A 21,879-nucleotide genomic window follows, 5' to 3' on the forward strand; every position below is an offset into this window, starting at 1 on the left:
CCTCAGTCGGCACCAGTTGCCCGTGTCTTGCCACTCACGCTTTACAACCCCACTCTTGAGTGCCTTGTGTGCGTTCGATCGTCTGTGTGACATATATGCACGCATGCAGTCCATCATCCAACTCGTACAAAATCTATCTGCTATGGCTGGAACCAGAAACTCCTCATGCAAGGATGCTACTATGTAGTCCTTGCTCCCCTCGAGTATGTTTTTCCAATGATCTAAGACGTTGTACCAAAAAACTTGTTGGCACAACTCTCTCATGTGAGCCATCACCCTCCTTCCCTCATCATTCATGATGATTGCTCCTGACCTATCATTGACAAGATAGGCATATCCCTCTGGGATATACCTAAGATGGGTCCTCTCCCACCTGTGTCCATGCTCTTGAGCATATCCAAGAGACCCCTGTACATCCGATGTACCGACTGGGATAGTATCTATTGGTGTCCTGGAGGTGACGCAACTCCAGCAAAATGATGAGACAGAGACACCACGTTCATGCCTCCACAGTAACCACCTGAGCCATGCTCCCTGGAACTACCATGAGATCGAGGAGTCACACCTGTATCCCGTGCCGACCACGGGCTCACTGCGTCCGTATCTCTACAGCATCCCCCTGACGCTAAAGCACTTCCTCCCTCTGGCCCAAGTCTGGAGCGTTGACCTCGTCTACTCGAAGCTTATGCATCTAATCGCGCCAAAGTAGATCTAGTAAAGCAGCCTAACGATGTCCAAGTCAGCTCTTGGTCTGCCATGTCTCTGAATCTCGCCATCTGATATGGAGACATTCACGTGAAGATATCTTGTAACTCCTCATCGCTTATCCCTTGATTCATCTTGAAAAGGTCACTTGAACAGACAAAAAATGATGTTAGCATAATCAATTTAAATCATACAAAGCACAGTAATATAAATCTTTAAAAAATGATATCACTTAAAATGCATATCTTATATACCCTTATAAGCGATTAGTCAATGAATTGAGTAAGTGGATGCTCCAAGTATGAAGTATCCTATGGTCCCATGTCAATCTCCTGACACAACTCAGCACACACTGGAAGGTTGATAGACATGTCACCACAAAAGGATAAGTCCACCTTGTTCTTAAAGAATTCTTGGACTCCTGTATTTCCATCATTGTTAGCCAATGCTAGCTCCTCTATATGCTCCAAGCTTTCGGTGGCCTCCACCCCTTGCAATATTGACCCCTCTATTTGCATATTGTCCTCATCTATGCTCAAAACATTGCTTTGATTATATACTCTTGCACTTCAGGGAGCTAAAGGTATAACATACCACCATCGAGGTTGTCAGGGGTTTGGATAGAAGATTACCTGTTCACAAACACGTACAAGAGAGATTAAACTATTGTGACATGTACCATGTCATAATACAATTAACAAACAAACGAGTTCATGCACCTATTCACAACGGGCCAATAACACAAAGGATTCGCGAAAATCTATCCATTTTTTTTCGAAATCTATTTTGAGAAATCCAGATGGCCTTGTCGAACTATTGCTCCAACTCTTTCAAGTACCACTTTGAACCACTACACATCGAATAGTATCATGGAGAAGCTACGGTAATCCATCATAACAATACTTTGCAAGTTTCCAAAATAGGTCATCTCATCTATAACCATGTTTGGATCCATTTCTCATCGTCGGCTCTCCTGCTCAAACCTTGTCATGATATCATAGTCCATTGTGGATCACATTTTGTCAATACGCTCCACGTGAAAATGTCATCCACGCGACCACACTGCACTATATTTTGTACTATACATTGAAACACTCAAATTAGTTGTCATATATAAAATGTAGATACGAAAAATCCTAAACATGTCATCACCTTTGGACTACATCCCCTCGAGAATTCCCACTCCTCCATTGAGACGTCTGCCCCTTCGCGAGATGCTATGGTCAAAGCTCCATGCAACCATCATGTTAACATGAAACGTGGCATCTCCTCCATGCCCTCAGGATATCGAATCAATCGATGGTGTATATTACGTCGTCAAAATACAGATCGTGCTTCCTCTTGATCTTGCCTATCAATCTGGTACCTTGCGAGCCACATCTCCATAGAGGCATGGTGCAATATACAAAAGAAATTCACCTTCTCCTCCATTGCAACATCCATTCTTTTTTCTATCCCATTTTCAACCACCACATCTCGGGTCAGTCTATCATCGTCATTCAGTGGCCATAGCATTTTGTTGTCTGGATCCACCGTTGGTAGCCATTGTGAAATATGCACTAGGGCCTCAAACACCAACCAACCTTCATCCATGCTACCTTTTGGACAAGCTCATTGTCGCACAAAGCTTTTCATGGTTTTCATGAAGTCCTCCAAGAAGAAGAGCATCCATCGCATATGGACAGGTCCAACAATCTCCACTTCATCTACAAGATGTACAAGAAGGTGGATTTGTATCGCGAGCATGCTAGTAGGTAGGTATTTCTCAAAGAGACAGACCGTCTCCACTGCTCCCCGCCTCACGGATTCAATAGACGGCGTCTTAATCTTGTTCTGTGAGATCCATTGCACCAAAGTCAACAACCTGTAAATGGCCCCACGTATTTCAAGAGTAAGGCACCATGCAATCTCAATCGGTAGTACAAACGGTCACAAATGAGAAAGCATTATGAACAATGGCCACACTCCAAATAGCAAAATGTGCACGCCAATTACAATCCATTCCTAGTACAAACCTGACATATCTTATGCCAGTCATGGGATTTTAGCCCTGATAATTGGTCGTCCTTAGAAAATGTAGACCTGAGAGAACGCATCATACCCGTCGGAGTGTGGATAGACTTGACTACTTGCATCACAATGAGCTCTTATTTAGTGGACAAAACCCAAGGAGCGTGAGGTATCTGCATGCAACCATCAGCACTCGACTGCGGCCAAAGCGCCTCCATCTTGTCTACCTCCTTCAAATCCATTTGTGCCCCTATAGTGTCTCTCTTTCCTATGATGTGGTCCCATAGCAAGCTGCCCACATTCTTCAAAATATTCATGGGATCCAACAAGTGGTTGATCTGTAAGTGGGTCCAATATGGCAACTCGTAGAAAACTAAGAACCGTCGCATTCCGTTTGGATGTGACTCTGCATGGACCATTTTCAGCTTGTACTAGCTTGCGGCATTCATATGTGTCAGAGGTCGTCGAAGAAAACCTTCCCTGAGTTCATGACCCTCTGGTAAGAAAGCGGCGTGTCCTTGATATACCATCTTCCTCATGGTTCGTAACCTTCGAAAGTCTAACTGTGGCCCGCACAATGGACATGCATGATAACTGGAGCCCCGAGAGGAACACCAAGGAAAAGGGAATTCTCTTGCAAGAAAATCTATCTTGTAACATCAACAAGCTTGTTTATCATGTTTCATATGATCACAATGAAGAAAAGAACACCAGGCACAACAAATCTTCATGCAGCCTCATGTAAATCTCCCACGGTTTTTAATAGAATCAACCATATTCTTCAACATCTTCACAAAATCCATCAATATCACAAAAAAAACAAAGAAGTACACCATCTTTGAATGGAAATACATCACATAGTATTCATCTTCAATATCTTCATAGTCTTCTCTCTCAATCTCTCATATACAATCACTCTGTTTCAATAGAATTGGCTATCTCTGACTCTCTCTCTCTCTCTCCATCAATAATACATCATATCCTCACTACAATCTCTCAAAATTACTCTCAATAATCACTCTTAGGTCGTGGATACCCCTCCCAAGAGGTATGTCTGATATGAAGAGTCACCAGAGCCACTACAGTGTCTCTTCACAGCTCACTACTGTCACTTCACTCTAGTCTTCTCTTGAGTCTTCAGCAGCTACTTCTTCCACTTCTTTCAGCTCTTTTGCACTTGTATTCACCTCTTTCCAAGGCTAGAAAACTTTCCCAAAAGTCACACATACATTCCACAGAACACTTACAGAACAGTCTACAGAACAGTACCAGAACAGAGACAGTACAGAACAGAACAGAAACAGAACAGAAGCAGAAGCTCTACAGAAGGTTACAGAAGGTTACAGAACCTCATAACTCACTCTCAAACCATTCAAAACTCTCACAAACCATTCACTAAGCTTTCACAATATCTCATTCTTCATTAATCAATACTTCATCCCTCTTTACAGAAGACAATCAGAACAAAACAGACCAAAACAGAACAAAACAGAAGGTATACAGAACCTATCAAAACATCACAGAACATCACAGAACCATCAACAAACATCATGAACTTCCAGAACACAATCAATATCATCTAAAACACTCTCAATCCACTTCCAAATCAATCAATCTTCCCATAAAATCAACCATTCAGCTCTCAAAAACAACAAAAATCATCCAAAAAACAAGTCATTTCAACACTCAACAATAACCTAAGGTAACTAGACCTGTTCCAATACCTCTATCCAGTTAATACAAACTTGAATGAGATAAAATATAAATATTACCAACGAGAACGGAAGTCTATTTACCTAAGCACTCTTCGAATCCTGAAAAGTCATGCATCATCTACATGAGAATGGCTCGAATATTGGCAGACCGTCAACCATCACGCTTGCTCATATCTTGCATGGTGACCCCCTCCTCCCACAAAATCTTAAGCCCATCGACTAATGGACAAAGATACACATCCATATTTTTGACTTTGTAGCGGCCGGGGACATGTAAGCTAAGAATGAGATGTCATTTCTTCATAGAAAGCCATGGAGGGATATTGTAGGTAACAAGGACTATAGGCCACACACTATAAGAAGTTGAGCACAGACCGAATGGGTTCACGCCATCCATTGCAAGACCGAGCCGAAGATTCCTTGGCTCTTCGGCAAAGCCTGAGAAGGTAGAGTCAATGTGGCTCCATGCGTGTGAATCTACTGATATTCGTTGAACTCCATCTGTGGACCTATTCTGTGCATGCCACGTTCAAGCTCTCCATACCAGATGTTCGAAACATGTGATTTATGCGGGGGATAAGTGGAAAGTGTCTAAGAACTTTTTGAGGGATGGCTTGCCCTTGCAAGTCCTGTCAATAACTATGAGTACGACACTTTGGACAGAGCGTCTGAGAGCAGGTCTTAGTGCGCGTGTGCTCTGCAGTGTACATGCGATGATACACGTGCTGCACTAAAGGTTGACCTGCAGTCTACACGTGATTATACACGCGCATTGACCTGGGATGCGCGTTTGATAGGCGTCTGTGCTACATCTTAGATGGGCAGATAGATGCGCTGGACAGAAGGTTCACTCTAGAGCGCGTCTGAGGGCGCATCCAACCTGCAATTCAGACGCGGGGATACACGTGCCAGGTCTCCCAGTTCTGATAGTAAACAATATATTTTTGCAATGATGAATGTGACCAATCCCATGTTTGTGTTTATCAGTTTTCTTGTTTAAGAGAAGCATTAGCACTTAAGTGTTATACTCAATGTCTAAAGAAAGCTCTTTGAAAATGTAGGTAATATATGATTTTTTGTATGCAAATAAATTTATCTTTTTCCTGTGTTTTTTTGTAGATGTCGTATCCTGGTTCATCTAGCAATGACGTGGATGTGGATCGCATGAATGATACATTGGCCTCCTTTGGCAAGGGGATCAATGCATTTTTTTGAGGTTTTCCTAGTAGGGAAGACTTCATGGGAGAGATGACTAGACACCTTGGCTGCTCTCCCACAGCGGACGAGGTGTTCAGTGTCATGTCTGGGACGCCTCTGGCGTCTTTGCCTGGCACTACTTCCCAAACTCCACATGTAGGTACTCCACATGATGCAGGTACTCCATATGCAGTACTCCATGTGCTCCACGTGCATCGACTGAAGCACAAGCATCTGCAGAAGCACGTGCATCTGCAGAAGCTCATGCGTCCAGCGAGGCAGAGGGTAGTCGACAGAGAGGGAGGAGGGAGAGTCGAGGGGGAGGACGAGGCTTGTGTGGGGGTTGCCTAGGAGGTGGCGAGCGATCACCCTCACCAGTAGATCACGTAGAGGAGGTTGTACGCCTGTACTATAGAGTTACAGATGCTGGTGGCATCTTTCATGATGATGAGGGAAGGGATGTAATGGCGTACATGAGGAGCGTCATGCATGCGACGTATAAAGATTGTTTCATTGCCTTCAAAAATCAGAAAAGCGGCTTGTGGCAGGAGATGTTGAGGGTAGTCCATAGGAGGTACCCAAATCCTGAGGGTCAGCGATTCTCGGATGATTGGGGACGTACAAAATTGAGGGATATGCTTCACAATAAAAGATCCCACCTCATGACACGGGCTAGGGACTCACTGCAGAGGCTGGAGGAGGGGTGTGGAGCCTATAGCCAACCACCTATGTGCCACCACATAGAGTGGAAGAAAGCCAAGAAGAAAGCAGCTGAGAAAGTGAAGAGTCGCCAGCACGCAGAGGCGTGACGGATCCAAATGGAAACCATGGGATCGTCGCATTACGGATCGGGCAGCAGAGAGTCGTGGGAGGCAGAGTTTGTAAGTATATTTTGATTTCTAGTTTTTTAAATTTATATTTCTTTCAATTCTTTATATATTTTAGTCTAATATATTGTGACTCATAATTATTTGTATATCTCTAAATGTTTTGCAGACTACCATCGTTGGTAGGACACCTACTCCTAGAGAGGTAGGTTACCATCGAGGCCATAACTGCGCAGCGACATGGCTTCACTTTTATGAGGAGGGTCTCATCACTGAGGACTAATACAACTGGTCCATGAGGATTCGACAGCAGAGGAGGTATGTTTTTCTTACTTTCCTATTAAAAGTATAGCTAATTATAACTTTTTCTCCACCTTGTCTATGTAAGAAACCCTGATCTTTTGTGTGTGTAGGCGAACCCGGATGTGGAGCATTGCAAGGAGGGGGATAGTGACGCTAGTAGCCATGGTGGTACTAGCGAAGATGTTTCCTCTTCAGATTCATAGAGGAGCACCATACCTCCTCATGAGGCCTTCTTTTTCTGTATATGTATGATATCTCTTTGAGCCTACTGCTTGCGGCCACACTTTAGGTCGCAAGCACTTAAACTTCCCTTGTAAATGCTTTTGATATATAATGAACACATGGACTTTTATTTTCAATTCTTGTGCCCATAAGATACATTTTCTTTTTCCCAAATACACAATCTGATGTATGGGAGGGGAAAAAAAAACCCAGAGAGCATGTGGTTTTTTTTTTCCAGTTCTATTTTGCGCGTCTATCAGCGCATCTAAATTGCAGATAATTCGCATTTATACGCGCGTCTATAATGCAGACTACACGCACTTATACACGCGCTTCATAATTCAAATTTAAAAAATAAATTAAATATCTTTTTTTTAAAATGACTTTTTTGTTTTCCGTTCGCGTCTATTAGTGCTTGTAAAAGCGCGTCTACCAGCGTGTCTATATGCGTGTGTATATGTGCGTCTATTGCGCATCTATTTGTGCGTGTAAATTCGTTGATACATGCAATTATAGACGCGAAATGGTAGACGCGCAAATAGATGGGCGGATAGACGCGCCCGTAAGAATTTCTCTATATTCAAAAATTGCATCTAAATGTGCGTCTATGAGGCCTTTTTGTTGTAGTGGGAATGGACCATGACTGTGCTAGTTGGTCTTGCAACTGCTTAATCTGGGAAGCTTGTGATTCCAATGTATTATGTGTAGTCTACAAAGCTGACAGTTTTGCATCTAAAAGAGTCTGAAACTCTTGAGCTTCTTTGGACATTCTCTCTTTCTCCTTCGAAACTCTAGTGACCTCTGACTGAGCTTCTGTTAACTGAAGCTTCAAAGAAGATATTTCTTCTCTTTGAGTCTCAATCATTTGGGTTTGCTACTCCATCTGCTTAAACAGATCGACAAGAGTGTCTTTAGCAGAGGCTAACTCTGAGGTTGTCTTATGCAACTGGTCTTTGGATTGCATTAATTCTTCGTAGAAAGAAGCATATAGCTGTTGAACACAAGCTGTCACACTGAGAGTTCAATCGAACTCTGGATGTCATTACAAAGGTATAGAATAGCATCTCTTGACACGAAACTGTTCAATGAAGGGACTGATATCTCTGCGCCGGACCGCCCCGCCACGTCGCCAGAGCCGCGCCGCCACGCTGTTGTCGCCGTCGTCCGCCGCCCGGCCCCGGCCCCGTCGTCGCCGCCGCCGCGCGCTGTCCGCCGCCACCTCGCCTCCTCGACCGCCACCGCTCCCTTCTCCCTTCCTTCCACCTCCACCCTCCCACTAACCTAGGTTAGTAACCACCTAACCTAAGTTAGTCACTAACTAACCTAAGTTAATAACTAACCTAACTTAGTTAAAACCTAATTCACTAACTTAGTTAGTTAGAACTAACCTAGGTTGCTTTCCATGACTAACATGACTTAAGTAACCTAAGTAACCTAAGTAACCTAAGTAACTTAAGTGACTTACGTGACTTGTGACTAATGTGACTAATGTGATTTATGTGATCAATGTGACTTACTTAATCACAATATTCATTTTTTTCATTAAAAAATTTCAAAAAAATTTCTAAAAATTCCTTCTGTCTTTTGTTAATTTTTGGACCTTTTGTCTGCTAGGAATTGCCTTTCCTATAATTTTAGAAAAATCCATCTTTCCTAACATTACCCATAAATTGCCAAAAAATATAGAAAAATCATTTTAAAAATTGTACAAAATTCTAACAAATTCTAAAAATATTTTAAAAAAATTCCCTCACCTCCCTTGCTCATTTTCCATTTATTCCAACATTAAAAAATCACAACTACAAAATAAATAAAATAAATAAAAATAAAAAACCAACATCAATCAAATTAATACATCTGCTAAGGTGTTCATTGTTGTTTCATCAGTGCTTTTTGCTTTTCCTTTCCTGGGACTCTTCCGTGCGCATTCCTGCATTTCATACACACCCTGCCAGGTATTTATTTTCTGTTATTTATTTATTTATTTTCCCCCTTAATCACAATTCATTGTTAAAATAAACCCTTTAATCCAGCCACCGTTTCCACGCGCATTCGCGCTAAACACACATTTTTTTTAATTAAAATAAACCAGCCGTTCACTTCGCACGCGCTACGTGCGCTACAGAGGCACTCTAAAATTTTTATTAAAAAGAACCAGCCGTCACATAAGCACGCGCTGGCAAAAAAGCGCTCCACATCACCTTAAATTATAATCAATGAATTGCATTTAGAGACCCAGTCGGGGATCGAAGTCCGGGACTCGTATAACTGCACCGGTTTAACCTAATAATTTGTAATTAAAATTATAATAAGGAACCGTCGTTTTCTTATTAAGGTTTATCACCTAATAAAAATTCACCCATTTTTAATAATTGATTAAAATCAACCCTTCATTAAATTAACTCCCCCCTCACTGCACTTAATCCCCTTTTTAATGAACCGTTTCGTGGAATGGGTATACGCAGTTCTTCGTGTTGTTTTCCATGGTCCAGTCTTGGTTCTATCACAGATGTCGTATTGATAGATGTCGGATATGGTTTGGTTTTGGTTTCCTGTTTTAGTTATAGTTACGGTTATGGGTACGGTATGTAGTTTTTTTATTTTATTGCCTGATACGGGGTTCAAGGTGTTTGTTTGATGCATCGCATGAAGCTTTCGGTCGCATTTGTCTCGAGGTCATGTCAAATTTTTTCTAGGATGTAGTTTGCTTGGGGTTAGTAGGTCGGGTCACGTTTTATTGGTAATTCTCTTATCCTTGGTTTTTTGTCTATTGCTTTGCAGGCATTCACCTTGATTGTCTGTGTTTGTGGTGTGTGTGTAACCATCTGAATGGCGCCTTCTCATGCTCCTCCCCCTATCCAGTACGTCCCACTAGTTAGTAGGGATTACTCGTCCCTACTTACTTTTGAGCCCCTCACGAAGGCAGGCCTTGCTGCTTTTGTGGCCACTCCTTTTCCATTACTTCCAGCGGGTCCGTCCGTCTGTGATGAGTTCCTGGCCTCTTACAGCAAGAAGACAGGAGTGGTCCAAGGCATGTCTATGACCTTGACGTCTCGCGGCTTAGGGAAGGCTTTGTCCTTACCCTCCAAAGGGGAACCTTTTGTGACCACTCGACAGCTCTTCTCTAATGAAGAGATTCTCAAACTGTTGCAGAAGCAGACAAGGGAGGTCCTTGATGTTAAGAAGGTGATAAACTCTTCAGGAGTTTCGTTTTCTATGATCACTGATCCCGTCTGGAAGGCCATGTGCCAGTTCCTTCAAGACAGATTCATGCCTGCCAAAACGCCATCCCACTATTTGTCCAAAGAGCTTTTCACAGCTTCCAGGATGGTGCTAAAAGGAGTGGCCATTGATTGGAGCACATACCTCCTTACTAAGATGGATCAGCATTTTGTTAAAGTCACGAGGGGTAATGTTACCAATGTTACCTATGGATCCTATTTGTCAGCCTTCTTGACCTATTCAGGTTTACAGAAGACTGTGCCTCCACCTCCTCCTTCAGATCCCGTACCACCTCCTCCACCTTCCGAAGAGTCAGCACCTATTGACATTGAGGATGATGATTCCCCGCCTCCCCTGGTCATACAGCGCAAACGCTTGAAGAGGGTAGCGGATAAAGCCCCTGCTGTACTTCCCTCAGTGCCTATCCCTGCTACTTCTGGTAGTGCCCTCCCGGGGTTTCTCACTTGCAATAATCTATTCCGGGCACATAGAGAAGGATCCTTGGAGATCTCTGTTCCTTCCCTGAACAGTCTCGTTTCAGGAGATGCCATTCCTTTCCTCTGCAAGGATATTCAAAGTTCCATTGAGTTGTCAGTGACAGCCTGTGTTCAACAGCTATACGCATCTTTCTATGAGGAGCTCATGCAGTCCAAAGACCAGTTGCATAAGGCAACATCTGAATTAGCTTCTACTAAGGATACCCTAGCAGATCTATTCAAGCAAATGGAACAGCAAATCCAACTAGTTGCCACTCAAAGCGATGAGATTTCTGCCTTGACGACCCAGCTACTAGAGGCTCAGTCACAGGTTACTAGCCTTTCAGCAGAGAAGGAGAGGATGTCCACCGAAGCGAAAGAATTCCAAGTTCAATTAGATGACAAGCTTTCAGCTTTACAGATGGCTAATGACACAGTGGCCAACCAAGCCTCCCAAATCCAGCAGTTGCAGGATCAGCTTGCAAGATCCCGCTCTGTTCCTCCAAGCCCTCCTGTTTCATTAATTCCTTCTCTTTCACAGCAGGACTTGGATGCATTACAGAGACAGGCTACTTTGTGCCCTTTATTCCAAGACAAAGTGGAAAGATTGCAATCCAGAATGGACTTATTATGGTCTACCTTTGAGCAGTTTCAGGAATATGTCTTACCTGACCATTCTTTCTTTGTCCACTACCACTTACAGAAGCTGGTCTTCTATATGAAGCTTTCCACGATGGATTTACCTTTTCCAGAGGATGGCTGGAGTGGGGCTTGGTCTGTTGAGTTGTTGACCGAGGTAGTCAGAATGCTCTTTGAAGATTCTGTCACGCCAGACACCATGCTGATGTCATACATGTATCTCCGAGGAGATTTGTTAATTCCAGATGAGGTAGATATGGCATGGTATGTGGGGGATGTGGTCTTACAGGCTGTTCTCTATGTCAATCATTTGGAGTTGCGCATAGCTGATATGTTTCAGCTTTATTCCTCCAAAGTGGCTGATTGTCAGGATAATTCGTGGCATCCTATGATTGATTCAGTGGTCCTCAATCAAAGACAAAACACAGCTCCTACCTTTGTACAGAGTACTAACCAACTGAGGATGGATCTCTTAACCTATCTTTCCAAACATAATCCATTTGATGCTACTTTCTTTGATGCCTATCAGAGACGTTCTCTCTTGGGACCTTCTGTTCCTACCCTCCTTTATTACCAACAATTGGCTCACCGTTATGCTATATATTTTTCCCTTTGTCAAACAAATTCCACAGTAATTTTACCACTTCTTTTCCAACCTTCAAATTTCCCTCAAATTCCTATTTTCACTTACCGTTCCTTTATTGAGGATAGGGTATTTTCCCCTTCTCCACCCTGTCCTTCACCCCTCATAAATGTACCCTCCACATTTCCTATTTATCAATTAACACCATTCCTTAGTGATTCCTTACAAATTTCTGCCACTCCTTCTTTAACCTTTTCTTCCTTTTATGATTTTTCATATCCTTCCCTTCATCCACTTTCCCTTATTCCGTTACCCTCTCCTAGTACTTCCATATCTCAACCACCTCAGTTGGTTAGTGACTGTGCCGGTTTTGATACTCAGATTTCCAGAAGAAGGGGATGGAGTTCGGATGATTGCCTTACAGGACCGCAGATTAATTGACCAGTAATTCCAGGGGAATGGACAGCTTCAAGTCAAGCTTATCAAAACTATGTTCATTTTGCCCAACAATATTCACAGTCTGCCGATCCCTCAGTGAGATTAACTGCTCACTTTACTTGGTACCTGGCGTATATGCATAGGCACTCTCATACTGATTCAAAGCCTATCCCAAAGTTGTGCATGAATGTCAATGTTAGCATTGATTCTCAACAGCTGGAGATACTATATTTTCATGCCCTCTGTTTGCCTAGCAGATACCTAGTCCTATTGGAAAGGATGTGCTGTCTCCAATTTTTCCAAAATCCTCCTAAAAACTTTGTAGATGAATCCTTATCTATGGATCGATTCAGACAACATCAATCTTTTAAGAGGGATCATCTTCATTGATGCCTTTCCAATGTATGGTGCAAGCTTTTTAATGCCAAACTCTTCTTTTTGAAGAAGTCATTCAGATGGTTGTGTTGTGTATTGGTGTTGTGAGTTTATGTATGTCAAACGAATGTGGTGGATCTTGTGTACGAGCTATGTTTTGAAGATTTGTAGAGATGGGGTCGTGATTGGAGAGTTGAAGCTGATGCTGATGAAGAAGAAGCAAACTCTTATATCCTTTACAAATTTGTGGTGATTTTTAGTTTGATAAGAGGTGTTAATGTGTGAAAGAGTTTTCCTTTCTTTGTATTTATATCAGAAACAGGTTCTAAGTTGGAAACGTGGTGGATGGATTCTTTGTAAAAAGATATTGACGATCAAAGTGAAGCTTTGAAATGCACTTGTATTCCCTTTTTCCTCGGTCGCGAGGACGCTTCCTTATTAAGTGTGGGGATATGTTGAGTGTTGAAATGACTTGTTTTTTGGATGATTTTTGTTGTTTTTGAGAGCTGAATGGTTGATTTTATGGGAAGATTGATTGATTTGGAAGTGGATTGAGAGTGTTTTAGATGATATTGATTGTGTTCTGGAAGTTCATGATGTTTGTTGATGGTTCTGTGATGTTCTGTGATGTTCTGATAGGTTCTGTATACCTTCTGTTTTGTTCTGTTTTGGTCTGTTTTGTTCTGATTGTCTTCTGTAAAGAGGGATGAAGTATTGATTAATGAAGAATGAGATATTGTGAAAGCTTAGTGAATGGTTTGTGAGAGTTTTGAATGGTTTGAGAGTGAGTTATGAGGTTCTGTAACCTTCTGTAACCTTCTGTAACCTTCTGTAGAGCTTCTGCTTCTGTTCTGTTTCTGTTCTGTTCTGTACTGTCTCTGTTCTGGTATTGTTCTGTAGACTGTTCTGTAAGTGTTCTATGGAATGTATGTGTGACTTTTGGGAAAGTTTTCTAGCCTTGGAAAGAGGTGAATACAAGTGCAAAAGAGCTGAAAGAAGTGGAAGAAGTAGCTGCTAAAGACTCAAGAGAAGACTAGAGTGAAGTGACAGTAGTGAGCTGTGAAGAGACACTGTAGTGGCTCTGGTGACTCTTCATATCAGACATACCTCTTGGGAGGGGTATCCACGACCTAAGAGTGATTATTGAGAGTAATTTTGAGAGATTGTAGTGAGGATATGATGTATTATTGATGGAGAGAGAGAGAGAGAGTCAGAGATAGCCAATTCTATTGAAACAGAGTGATTGTATATGAGAGATTGAGAGAGAAGACTATGAAGATATTGAAGATGAATACTATGTGATGTATTTCCATTCAAAGATGGTGTACTTCTTTGTTTTTTTTGTGATATTGATGGATTTTGTGAAGATGTTGAAGAATATGGTTGATTCTATTAAAAACCGTGGGAGATTTACATGAGGCTGCATGAAGATTTGTTGTGCCTGGTGTTCTTTTCTTCATTGTGATCATATGAAACATGATAAACAAGCTTGTTGATGTTACAAGATAGATTTTCTTGCAAGAGAATTCCCTTTTCCTTGGTGTTCCTCTCGGGGCTCCAGTTATCATGCATGTCCATTGTGCGGGCCACAGTTAGACTTCCGAAGGTTACGAACCATGAGGAAGATGGTATATCAAGGACACGCCGCTTTCTTACCAGAGGGTCATGAACTCAGGGAAGGTTTTCTTCGACGACCTCCGACACATATGAATGCCGCAAGCTAGTACAAGCTGAAAATGGTCCATGCAGAGTCACATCCAAACGGAATGCGACGGTTCTTAGTTTTCTACGAGTTGCCATATTGGACCCACTTACAGATCAACCACTTGTTGGATCCCATGAATATTTTGAAGAATGTGGGCAGCTTGCTATGGGACCACATCATAGGAAAGAGAGACACTATAGGGGCACAAATGGATTTGAAGGAGGTAGACAAGATGGAGGCGCTTTGGCCGCAGTCGAGTGCTGATGGTTGCATGCAGATACCTCACGCTCCTTGGGTTTTGTCCACTAAATAAGAGCTCATTGTGATGCAAGTAGTCAAGTCTATCCACACTCCGACGGGTATGATGCGTTCTCTCAGGTCCACATTTTCTAAGGATGACCAATTATCAGGGCTAAAATCCCATGACTGGCATAAGATATGTCAGGTTTGTACTAGGAATGGATTGTAATTGGCGTGCACATTTTGCTATTTGGAGTGTGGCCATTGTTCATAATGCTTTCTCATTTGTGACCGTTTGTACTACCGATTGAGATTGCATGGTGCCTTACTCTTGAAATACGTGGGGCCATTTACAGGTTGTTGACTTTGGTGCAATGGATCTCACAGAACAAGATTAAGACGTCGTCTATTGAATCCGTGAGGCGGGGAGCAGTGGAGACGGTCTGTCTCTTTGAGAAATACCTACCTACTAGCATGCTCGCGATACAAATCCACCTTCTTGTACATCTTGTAGATGAAGTGGAGATTGTTGGACCTGTCCATATGCGATGGATGCTCTTCTTCTTGGAGGACTTCATGAAAACCATGAAAAGCTTTGTGCGACAATGAGCTTGTCCAAAAGGTAGCATGGATGAAGGTTGGTTGGTGTCTGAGGCCCTAGTGCATATTTCACAATGGCTACCAACGGTGGATCCAGACAACAAAATGCTATGGCCACTGAATGACGATGATAGACTGACCCGAGATGTGGTGGTTGAAAATGGGATAGAAAAAAGAATGGATGTTGCAATGGAGGAGAAGGTGAATTTCTTTTGTATATTGCACCATGCCTCTATGGAGATGTGGCTCGCAAGGTACCAGATTGCTAGGCAAGATCAAGAGGAAGCACGATCTGTATTTTGACGACGTAATATACACCATCGATTGATTCGATATCCTGAGGGCATGGAGGAGATGCCACGTTTCATGTTAACATGATGGTTGCATGGAGCTTTGACCATAGCATCTCGCGAAGGGGCAGATGTCTCAATGGAGGAGTGGGAATTCTCGAGGGGATGTAGTCCAAAGGTGATGACATGTTTAGGATTTTTCGTATCTACATTTTATATATGACAACTAATTTGAGTGTTTCAATGTATAGTACAAAATATAGTGCAGTGTGGTCGCGTGGATGACATTTTCACGTGGAGCGTATTGACAAAATGTGATCCACAATGGACTATGATATCATGACAAGGTTTGAGCAGGAGAGCCGACGATGAGAAATGGATCCAAACATGGTTATAGATGAGATGACCTATTTTGGAAACTTGCAAAGTATTGTTATGATGGATTACCGTAGCTTCTCCATGATACTATTCGATGTGTAGTGGTTCAAAGTGGTACTTGAAAGAGTTGGAGCAATAGTTCGACGAGGCCATCTGGATTTCTCAAAATAGATTTCGAAAAAAAATGGATAGATTTTCGCGAATCCTTTGTGTTATTGGCCCATTGTGAATAGGTGCATGAACTCGTTTGTTTGTTAATTGTATTATGACATGGTACATGTCACAATAGTTTAATCTCTCTTGTACGTGTTTGTGAACAGGTAATCTTCTATCCAAACCCCTGACAACCTCGATGGTGGTATGTTATACCTTTAGCTCCCTGAAGTGCAAGAGTATATAATCAAAGCAATGTTTTGAGCATAGATGAGGACAATATGCAAATAGAGGGGTCAATATTGCAAGGGGTGGAGGCCACCGAAAGCTTGGAGCATATAGAGGAGCTAGCATTGGCTAACAATGATGGAAATACAGGAGTCCAAGAATTCTTTAAGAACGAGGTGGACTTATCCTTTTGTGGTGACATGTCTATCAACCTTCCAGTGTGTGCTGAGTTGTGTCAGGAGATTGACATGGGACCATAGGATACTTCATACTTGGAGCATCCACTTACTCAATTCATTGACTAATCGCTTATAAGGGTATATAAGATATGCATTTTGAGTGATATCATTTTTTTAAGATTTATATTACTGTGCTTTGTATGATTTAAATTGATTATGCTAACATCATTTTTTGTCTGTTCAAGTGACCTTTTCAAGATGAATCGAGGGATAAGCGATGAGGAGTTACAAGATATCTTCACGTGAATGTCTCCATATCAGATGGCAAGATTCAGAGACATGGCAGACCAAGAGCTGACTTGGACATCGTTAGGCTGCTTTACTAGATCTACTTTGGCGCGATTAGATGCATAAGCTTCGAGCAGATGAGGTCAACGCTCCAGACTTGGGTCAGAGGGAGGAAGTGCTTTAGCGTCAGGGGGATGCTGTAGAGATACGGACGCAGTGAGCCCGTGGTCGGCACGGGATACAGGTGTGACTCCTCGATCTCATGGTAGTTCCAGGGAGCATGGCTCAGGTGGTTACTGTGGAGGCATGAACGTGGTGTCTCTGTCTCATCATTTTGCTGGAGTTGCGTCACCTCCAGGACACCAATAGATACTATCCCAGTCGGTACATCGGATGTACAGGGGTCTCTTGGATATGCTCAAGAGCATGGACACAGGTGGGAGAGGACCCATCTTAGGTATATCCCAGAGGGATATGCCTATCTTGTCAATGATAGGTCAGGAACAATCATCATGAATGATGAGGGAAGGAGGGTGATGGCTCACATGAGAGAGTTGTGCCAACAAGTTTTTTGGTACAACGTCTTAGATCACTGGAAAAACATACTCGAGGGGAGCAAGGACTACATAGTAGCATCCTTGCATGAGGAGTTTCTGGTTCCAGCCATAGCAGATAGATTTTGTACGAGTTGGATGATGGACTGCATGCGTGCATATATGTCACACAGACGATCGAACGCACACAAGGCACTCAAGAGTGGGGTTGTAAAGCGTGAGTGGCTAGACACGGGCGACTGGTGCCGACTGAGGGAGAAGGCTACAGATTCTCTAGGACGTTGGAGTCAGTAGCGCGAGGTGGGGAGGGCATGACTAGAGGCCAGAGTGGTCCATCATCTTGGGAGTGGCAGCCACAAGACATATCTAGAGGACTTTGTAAGTTTTTCTTTTGTTTTGCTTGCTTTTTTTTTTGCAATATCCTTTGTACTGACAATCACGTTTCTAACAGTTAGTATTTTGTTTACTTTGCAGCACTCCATTACAAATCATGATCCGATCGGCCTTGAGACTCGATATGCAGAGAGGCACGGTCTCATTGCATTGATCGACCACTTGTATAGACGTGGCAGCCCTGTAAGTCACTCATCTTTCTTGTCCGTAGTTACCATGTTTAATTAGGATGCATTGTTGTATGGTGGACTGATGTGTAATTGTTTCTTTTTTTTCACAGTCCGTTCAATGCTCCTTTGTGACCGGACGAGCTTTCAGATGGCGAGGATATGTAGCTCGCCCTTGGATCCCTTGATCTCACACACCCTTCTTTTTTAGTCGCTTGATCTGTGTAGACATTTTCTATGTAGTAGTGATATCTTGTCATGATTGTACTAGTCGATTTCATTATGCGATCATGTATTTATTTCATGTATCAGTGTTATGATTTAAGTACACTTTGTTTTTGTTTACACGAGCATTGTACACAGTGCAGAAACTATTTTGTATGGCCCAAATAAAGCACACAGTGCTACCCTGTTATCGTCGCTATTAGCGTCGCAAATTTACCTTCACCTATCATTATTTGCATCGCAGAGCGTCGGTATCAGCATCACAAATTTACCTTCACCCATTGTTAGTTGTGACGTTGATACAAACGCTAATACCGACTATTCTATGGCGTCACCAATAACGACGCTTTTTGCGATGACGAGGGTAAATTTTGTTATTTACATTTTTGTCGCTTTTAACGTCGGTATAAGCTTATATCTTGTAGTGACTATTACTATAGCAAACAATGATTATAAAAGAATAAACTAAATATCAAAGTAAATATAAGTAAGTTTACTTTTGATTAGTTGATGACTTTTCTTTCCTTTTCTTCTAGCAAGAAATAGCATAAATGCACCCTAACTACATAAGAATCAACAATTATATAGTAATTCAATCATTGCAATTAAATCAATACTTAGCCTAAGCCTAGTGAGGCCTAGTCTAAAATGACTTTAGCATAGGCAAGCATAGCCAACCACCATGACTGGGCATAGTCGGGGCATAGCCTAAGCTTAGTGAAGCCTAGCATAATATGGTAGGAGGATTTAAAGATCGTAAAGCTGTTCATCTTTGTCAAAGCTCACACAAACGCAACCCTACATGTTGGCGGTTGGCAAGTCAAATAGAACAAGTATGTGTATGAAGAAGTGACTCGGGTGATCCTTGCCGATAGAATCAAAGTGCTACGGCGCTATGAAAATCCATGATTCCACTCCATATTATTACTTATTCCTGTAGCCGATTGTAACACAATCCTATTTTCCCTAAATTGATATACCAATTAGCTTGTTCTACTTTTCCAAAATAAATGTAGTCAAAGGGCTATGCCCTCATGAATGAATAAGACTTCTTACTATTGTCTATCCTGATTATAAATGTTGGCAAAGGAATTAAGTGATTAGGTCACTTGGCTAAAAGCTAAAACTGGTCATATTAACGTATTATGGGAAACATTTGATAAGTTTTTCACATAAAGAATCTTATTGCCCAGGCGCAACCCCAAATGCAGGTTCCAAGTCCAATCCCTACACTAAGTTCGGTTGTGATTCAAGAGAAGAAGTTCCTTCTCAAACAAATTAAGCCACTTGAGTTTGATGGCAAGGGAAGGACCGTTCAAGTTGACGCTGAGATCTGGACCGAGTCCATGGAGAACTATTTTGAGGCAACACGAACTGCACTTGCTAACCAAGCCATGCTCGCCAAACTTAAGCTTACAGGCGAAGCAAGACTTTGGTGGAAACAATGGTGCAGAGACCAAGCGATCTCGGAAGGAACAGTCACTTGGGAGAAGCGTAAGGAAGGTGTGCAAGGGAGGTATTTACCACCTGCCTACCACACACAGAAGATGAACGAATTCTATGAATTGAAGCAGCTCGGACTATCCCTTGATGCATGTTATTCAAAGTTCATTTCTCTCCTAAAGTACGCACCTCCAATGGATATGACACAACAAGTGTCAAAGTTTTGTGCTGGGTTAAATCCCCCCATAAACACCCACTTGGAATCAATGTGCCCAAGGGACCTACAAGATGCACTCATTTAAGCTGCCCCAATAATACAGGAGGTTCAGACCAAGCCAAGGAACAACAAGACTTCGCCTTACAAGGATCAGAACAAGGGAATGTATAGGGCTCAAACTAAGAGAGCGCAGGGTCAAAATCAGGGACAAAGGAAGAAAGCTAGGACCAATGCTATCAACAACTTTGTTCCTACACGAGGTAATGACCGCAATCTACATTGCTTCCATTGCAACGAGCCCGGACACTTCAAAAGGCAGTGTCCCAAGCTTAGCAAAGGACATCGCCAAGGGCCATTCCAAGGAGCCGCATATGGCCAAGGAGCCACTATCATGGCAAGAGGGAGAACCTCCAGTATTTCCAACAAGGAGTTGAGCGATTAAGAAGATCCATCCATGGACGCTGACATTCAAAGGGCAACGGTTCACGTTGCTCTTCACAAGAAGGGTCTGAATTTCCAATTCTCGGTGATCCAAACTCCATTGGATTATGAAGGTAAAAGCTTCAAAACCATAATTGATTATGGCAGTACACATTCCTTTATTTCACCAATCTGTGCAAAAAGGCTAGGGATAGCCAGAATAGACACCTACTTAACTTGTGGAATTGGCAAATGGTCGTGAGGTCTCTTGTACTAGGCAAACTGCTAAGGTGAAATTCCTACTAAGTGGAAAACCGACTTCAGTGAGATTCAGGGTAATGAACCTAGGTGTTCACGAATGTTTACTTGGAATGGATTGGCTAATACCCAATGATGCCCACATCCACTGTGGAAAGGGCCAAGTCTCCTTTCAAAATTCTAAAGAAGAACTAGTTACAACTCAAGGAGAGGCTGGTAAGCCAAAAATACAGCTGGCAAAAGCAACACAGATAATAAAAGGAGTTAGGAAGGGCCTACCTGTCTATCTGATTAAACTAAATAAGCTAGATCAGAATCAGGAATCTGGGGAAGAACCTTCATGATTAAGGAATACGCAAATATATTTCCTGAGGAGCTGATAGAACTTCCTCCTCAAACGGAAGTCGACAAGGAAATCAAGCTGGCGCCACGAGCTGCACTAGTCGTAAAGAGGCCATATAGGATATCCATCCCAGAAGCTATTGAACTAAAAGAGCAACTCAAGATACTGTTAGACCAAGGCTACATCCATCCTAGCAATTCGCCGTGGGGAGCTCCAATGATGTTCCAAAATAAGAAAGATGGAACGCTTCGGCTATGCATTGAGTATAGAGGATTGAATCAATCAACCATAAAAAATAAATACCCCATTCCAAGAATAGATAAATTACTTGACCGTCTTCAAGGTGCAAAGATCTTCTCTAAGATAGATCTCAGATCTGGGTATTATCAGATAAGGATCAAGGAAGAAGATATCCTGAAGACTGCATTTAGCTAAAGGTATGGACACTTTGAATTCCTAGTCATGTCATTCGGGCTGTCAAATGCTCCTGCTACCTTCAAGAGGTTAATGCAGGATATCTTTCGACCCTATCTTGATGACTTCGTACTCGTCTTCTTTGATGATACCCTAGTCTATTCTAAATAAGAGGAAGATCATGAACCCTAGCTTTGCATTGTTCTTGAAACAATGAGAGCACACAAGCTTTATGCCAAGAAGAAGAAGTGTGCATTTTTCAAGCAATAGATTGAATATCTGGGATTCATTGTATTAGCGAAAGGAATTTCAGTAGATCCAGCCAAGGTCAAAGATGTTCTAGAATGGCCAACACCAACTTCTGTCAAAGAAATACGTAGCTTTCTTGGATTAACAGGATGGTATAGGATCTTCATCAAATATTATGCTTTGATTGTAGCACCTCTGACTGATCTACTAAAGAAGAAAGTTGCAATTGTATGGTCACTTGCTGAACATACCAACTTTGACAAAGTAAAGCAAAGCTTAGTATTAGCACCCATCCCGAAACTTCCCGATCTTAGTAAGGAGTTTGAGGTGGTAACTGATGCTAGTGCACTTGCTTTAGGATGTGTGCTTATGCAAGAAGGTCACCCCATAGCATATTCATCAAGGAAATTGAAGAGCCATGAA

The sequence above is a fragment of the Lygodium microphyllum genome, chromosome 8, assembly GCF_053477565.2.
Source record: "Lygodium microphyllum isolate KBCC chromosome 8, Lygodium_microphyllum_v1.1.10, whole genome shotgun sequence".
In the NCBI taxonomy this organism is placed as follows: domain Eukaryota; kingdom Viridiplantae; phylum Streptophyta; class Polypodiopsida; order Schizaeales; family Lygodiaceae; genus Lygodium; species Lygodium microphyllum.